The sequence below is a fragment of the Canis lupus genome, chromosome 2 (genome assembly GCF_011100685.1).
Source record: "Canis lupus familiaris isolate Mischka breed German Shepherd chromosome 2, alternate assembly UU_Cfam_GSD_1.0, whole genome shotgun sequence".
Classification (NCBI taxonomy): Eukaryota; Metazoa; Chordata; class Mammalia; order Carnivora; family Canidae; genus Canis; species Canis lupus.
In genome coordinates this window covers 14,070,218-14,076,353 of record NC_049223.1, presented here as the reverse complement: position 1 = coordinate 14,076,353, position 6,136 = coordinate 14,070,218, and the positions used below count along the sequence as shown (strand labels likewise).

General features: G+C 57.5%; 1 long non-coding RNA gene across 2 annotated transcripts in view; it reads left to right on the top strand.

The window, feature by feature from the left end:
• Positions 1-1,356: 1,356 nt before the first annotated feature.
• The window catches only part of LOC119876048, a 96,873-nt gene continuing 92,093 nt past the window's right edge, over positions 1,357-6,136 (top strand). For both annotated transcript variants that reach the window (XR_005355213.1, XR_005355214.1), the window contains exon 1: positions 1,357-1,526. This is a non-coding gene — a long non-coding RNA (uncharacterized LOC119876048). The remainder of the gene's footprint in view (positions 1,527-6,136) is intronic.

The following is a 6,136-nucleotide window of genomic DNA, read 5'->3' as shown; positions in this document are numbered from 1 at the left end:
CGGTTCAAACTCGGAGCGGCCACCCCGGGTCTCACGGGTAAGCGGCGCCCCTGCGGGCCCCGGGCGGCGCGGCTGGAGCCCAGCTAGGGCCCCGGGAGCCCCGGGAGCCCCGAGCCGCCGGGCGCGGGCGCGGGCGCGGGCGCGGGCGCGTCCCCGGGCCGGGCCAGGGCGGGGGCGCGCCCAGGGGGTGGGTCGCGCCGCCCAGCCGGCCTGGCGAGCGGTCCGAGCCACTCAGAGCGCCCGGCGGCCGACAGCCGGGGGCCCTGCAAGTGCTGCCCCGCGCCCGCGCTCGGGGACGGAGGCTCCCGGTCGGCCCCGACCTGCCTGCGACTCGCTCTGCTCCGGCTGCCGCAGGGACTGCGCCGGCCCCTCGCCGAGAGCCGGCTGGCGTGGGGACTGTGTCGCGGTCCCCGGGACCCCGCCGGTGCGCGCCTCCCCGCCCCGCGCCCTTGCGGAGCGGCCGCCCCCTCGTCGCCGCGGGGACCTTGGTGCTTGGGGGCCCGCCCCGCAGGTGGGGACCGTGGCCGGCGCGCCGAGCGGGTGAGTGGGGTCGGGAGGTCGGGGTACGGGTGTGCAGGCGCCCCCGCATGGGCCTCCGTCTGCCCCTCCTCTTTGTGCCCCCGTGCAAAGTTTCGCTCGGGACCGAGGGGCAGGGGGCAGGCCAACCTGCCGCTAGTGCGTTTGCTCTGGCGAAAGCTCGAGTCGCTCGCACAGCCGCTCCTCCCGGCCGCCGGGTGCGTGACACGGCGGCCCCGGCCTCCCGCCCTAAGCCAGAGCCGGGGCCCCCGGGGCCCGGGGCTGCGGATGCGCCGGGAGCCCACCCGGGCCGCTTCCTAGTCCAGGACGCGGCGGGGGGGGCGGGCGGGGGGCAGATGCGACAGCCACCGCCCTCCCCTCCGCCTCTTTAATTCGCTCAGAAGGAGGCTGCGGAGAGAGAAGACACAAACTTTGTTCTCACTTGGTAAAACTGCCTTTCCAGTGTTTTGCAAGCAGGCGTGCGGACGCGATTCTTGGTGGTTCCGTCGGGACAGCGGGGGCGGGGCTGGCCCGCGGGCGGGGGGCTCCGGGCGCGCCCAGGGGTCGGGGGCGCGGGGCCACCTCCGGTCCTGTCCCGGGGTCTGCCCAGCGCGGACTCGGCGGCCACGATGGCCCTGCACGCTGGGCACTGCCCCCGGCGACGGGTGGGCGCCGCTCCCGCGCGCGGGGGGCCCCAGGGTCCGGCGCTCGGCCCGGCTCCGCGCCCCGGCCCTGCGGTGATCCCGCGGGTGGCCCGGCAGAGGGCGCCCGCTTCCGACCGCCGCGCGGGCCGGCGCAGGGGGGAGGGGAGGGGAGGGGAGGGGAGGGGGGACTTGTTGGAGCCTCCAGGTAAGGAGCGCAGTGAATCATCCCGCGAGGAGGGACCAGCGCTCTCTCGCCTCAGCGAGGCGGGGAGTGGCCGTGGCGCTGCCGAGAAGCTGGGGCCGCCCGCCGCTGTCCCGCGGGAAGCCGCGCTTGGGCCAGCCCGCGGCCCGGGGAGGCGCAGGAAGGTGAGGAACGTCCCCAGGCGCGGCGGCCCCGGGGCAGGCGGACCCCGGGACGCGCCGCCGCGCGCCCTCCTCGGGGCCGCCGCCACTCCGGCCCCGGGCCGCCCGCCCGCCCCGCCCCTTCCCGCCCCTTCCCGCCGCGTCCCGTCCCGTCCTGTCCCGTCCCGGGCGGCGGCGGCGGCGGCGGCGGGGTGCTCGCCGGGGCCCGCGGGGTCCCGAGCCCTAACAAAGGCGCGGCGCGGCCACGGCTCCCCCCACTTCCGTCCCCGGCGCGCGCCGCCCCGAGGTGCCGGCCCGGGCAGGGCTTCCCTCTGCGGAGTTTGGGGAAGTCAGGTCCGCGGCCCGTTGGGGCGGGAGGAGGGGCGGGGAAGGGGGCGACCCGGGCGGCACCGCCCGTTTCCTCTCGGGGCCGCGCGGGCGAGCGGCGAGGGTGGCTGCGGCTCCCGCGCCCCTCCCGCGCCCCTCCCGCGCCCCTCCCGCGCCCCTCCCGCGCCCCTCCCGCGCTCCCGCGCCCGGGTTTGAAGTCCCCGCGCCGAGCGGCGCCGCGGCCGGCCTGGCGGTGCACGCCCCTCCCTGAAGGGCGGGCGGCGCGGCGGCTCCGGAAGGGAGTGGTCTCGGCCCCGGGGACCGCCCGCACCCGGGGCGCAGCTCCCGCGGGCGGGAGTTGCAGGACGGCGAGTTAGCTGCCGGGAGGCTGCGGGCCGGGCCGCAGTCTGGGTCAGGTGCGGGGTTAAGCGCTTCCGGCGAAGGCGGGCCAGCCCTGCTGAAGTCTGACGCTTTATTGCACCGGGAAGTTCCTCGTGCAATGGGAGAGAAAGATGGCAGGGAAGATTTGTTTTGTGGGAGCTTGTGCAAACCCAGCCCGTGCACAGGTCCCGTGGCTGAAGTGGCCTGGGCAACAGCGGCACCGCGCACCAGGCCTCCAGGGCTCTGGACGCGAGAGGAGGAGCTGCTGCTGAAGAGAACCCCGGGGCCCTCCGCTCGCTCGCTCGCTCGCCTGTGAAACCGTATCCCCCGGTGATCAATGGATAGAATTCACATGCTTTCTCGTCTGCCTCCACTCCCTTCTGTAGTAAGGAAAGCGCAGGAACCATGCTGGTTTTTATAAAGTGCCTGGTGGATGACAGAGTCTTCACACACACTTTGAAAGGATCTTCACCATTCTCCTTCCCTGAGGCGGTTATTTTTATTTTACAGATGAGTAAACTGAGGTTTAAAGAGGTTTATGGGACAGCAGTCTGGCTTGCTCCCGAGAGTACTGTTTGCTCTTCCCGCTGCCTTTGGCTAAGGCTGGTACCGAAGAGTTGTTTAGCGATTGCTGATTGAAGAGTCAGGATATATGCTAGAAGCCCGGTTTGGTTCAGGTTTTCTTATGTTAGGCATTTGGGTTAGGTGGACTTTCTACATAGGACTGGTTTTTTAAGGACCAGCACCAAAACTAAACCAAGTCTTAGAGTTGTAGGTGTATGACAACTAAGGCTTCTCCCAAAACTGCATAGAATTTTCTGACAATGCCAAAGAGAGTCAGAAATAGCTGTCCTCTGCTTTATGTGCTGTCTCATTAGGCAGGTGGGCCTGAGGTAGGAGCTCCACATGGCATGAATCTCTATTTGCCTACCCGATCGTGAGGAGCTGCAGTTCCCACCCTTGATAAGTCGTGTGATATACTTGGTCACCATGCTGGATATATGTGTAAAATAAAGGCTGCCTTGGAAATATGGCCAACCTTAATTAACTGCCTAATGAGTTAAAACTCAAATGCCTTTTAGGCATCTAACAACATGATTTTATCTCTGCACATTTATGCATCATTGAGCTCAAGTTTGTGATCTAGGATGTTCGTATTGTCTTGAGTGTACTTAAAGCGCATTGCCTTAAAGAAAGATGTTTTAAACTCTGGAATGACAGTCTGTGACTCCGAATGCCTCTGGGCAATGCCAGTTGTGGCGACTGCGAGGCATGGTGATTAAGGGCAGGCATCTGAAGTCACAATGGTAGGCTTGAAATGTCACCTCCATCATTTACAGCTCTGTAATATTGGGCAAACTTGCTCAGCCTCCCTGAACTTTGTTTTCCTCCTCTAGGACAGAGATAATAATAGCCCCTCCTGGTTTGAAGCTATGAGGGGTAAATTTGATAATCCATACAAAGCACTTAGTAGCACAGAGTGTGGCACATGGTAACTGTGCAACAAATGTTAAATAATAACCATGGGTTTAAGAACAGATTCTTTCTTCCCTTGTCTCCTCCAGAGAGGTAAAATAGTTGATAGTTTGCCTTGAACTTGCCACTCTTCTTAGGTAACAGCTGTGTAGTGAGTGCTCCCTCTTTGGGAATCAGCGGTTGGTGGGGGGCAGGGCTGGTAGTGATGGAAAATTCTGTCTAGTTGCCCAAGGAATTTACAAGGGGCCCTGGAACTGCAGCACTTTCTTCCTCATTTTACCGCTGTATAATTTTGTGGTCAGTCCTCTGGCCATTTATCTTTCCTTTAAATCTGAAGCCAGTATCCTAATGGCTAGGATGACAAGGACTTAAAGAAAAAAACAAACTCAAAACCAAACACACTGGAGCAAAGGAAGCGAGCATTCTCTTTGCTCATTCACTGGCCATTTATAACACTGAAGAAAAATATATATGCTTCTGTGGAACTTGTGCTGGTCCAATCTGGGCAAGAGGGAACATTTCCTTGGAAATAGAGTATTTTCCTGGAGTCTGTTTAAAGGTGAGCCACCAGACTGGTAGAGAAGGGAGGAGAGTTTGTGATAACATTTCAGAAATATTTGCCTAAATATGGTAAACGATGTATGCTCTGAAAATGGCTGAACTATATCTTGGAAGCTGATACGAAGAAGTAAGGCCATGCTTAGTTAGGCCGAACAACTAACAAACAGCCAGTATAGCTCTTTCCTATGTTATGAAACCCCAAAGCTTTAAACTTGGCAATTACAAGTAGAGAACTCGTTTTCTTTTATGTCAGATTGTTTTGGAAGGACCTCTTTAACATTGCCACTTTGTAGTTGCGGATTTTTCTTGTGCATTTATCTTCTAAACGATCAGTCACGGGCAAAAGCACCAGAAACCCTATAATGTCATCAAACACCACCCCACTGTGAAAGATGTCCCCAAGAAGTGCATGGGTCTGGAGTACGGGGAGGGGTTGCCATTTAAAGCCTTACGGAGGTTTTACATTTGGGTATAGAATGCAGCTTCCTCCCACACTGGAAAATGAGCCGCGTGCACTGTCAGCATGCAAAGGGTTAGGAGCAAGGTTTCCGCTTTTGTGTGTCTTACTCCATTTGTAGCCACTTGTTGGGCCCCGGCTGCAAAGAAAGAAGCAGCTGCAGGGCATGCGCCAGACCTGCCCTGGGCTGTCGCTTCCATTGTACAGAAGACGAACAGGCAGCACGTTATTTTGGATCACATAGCAGCTTGTTCAAAAGCATCTTGCATTCCCCAGCTGTTTCACAACTTCTTCGCTTATGGGAGAGAACTTGCCAGCTGCTGGGGCAACTGTACTTCCATTTGCTGCTTTTGTGCAGTAACCAAGGAAGGTAAAAATCCAGACGCCTTTGTTAAACTGTAGCCATTGTCAATAGCCTTATTTGTTTCTGTTAGGTCAATGTTATTCTAGATACAGTCTTTCAGGGGAGAACGTTTTTAAAGGAAATGTCAGAATTAACATTTTTTTTCTGAATAAATTTTTTTTCAGAGATAACCAGTATGTATAGCTTTTTCATAACTTAAAACCCACACAGCTTTTGTGTTTCATTGACTAACAAAGGGACGGGTCTAAGATTAAAATTGTTTTTTTAATTGACATATGAATCAGGTTTAATTACATGCATTTTTCTTTTGCATGAAGTATATAAAAAGGATGGTGTGTATTCAGGAAGTGCTCTTTTGTTTTCAGAAGGTTAGATTACTTGGCATTTGCCATTGCTGGATGGTGCTTTGCCCACATCCCTTAGCTTATCCATGACAAAACTTGAGTTTCCCCGAAGTTGTTACTTATCCAAGATGATCTGGCTCTTTGGTTTAATTCAGCAAATCTTCTGTTGAATGTTGACAATGTGGCAGGCCTGGAGAACCTATAAAGATGAAGAGGGGCTTGAGCCCAGCCCTGGCTGGATTCACAGTTCAGAAAAAACAGACTAAACCCATGCAGTGTGTGGGCTGTGGTAGGAGGCAGCACCTTTTTGTGTAATCATGTTGGTGTCGTAATCAGGGCAGCTCAGATAAAGCCAAAGTAGCAAGTTGATGCACCGTTTAAAATTGAGAGGGGGAGTCTGTGTGCAGGAAGATGGACTTCTGTGGTTTAACACGTGTGGAGTACATGGACTAGAGAAGGAAGGCCTTGCATCTGTGGAGAGAGTCTCACTGTGCCTGGACTCCTGCATAGGACTCAGATGCCTTCCGCCTCCTGGTCACTGTGCATGGAAGTGAATAAATGCTCTCTAGGAGCAGCAGCATAAATCACAGCCCTTTATTAGCATCAGTCAGCTGCAATCCCATTGTTCTATAAAAGGTTATAAAACAAACTGTAATCACTTGGACATGTATAAAACCCAGACCGAAGCTCTTCTAACTCTTAGGGGCTCTTGCACTGAAAACCA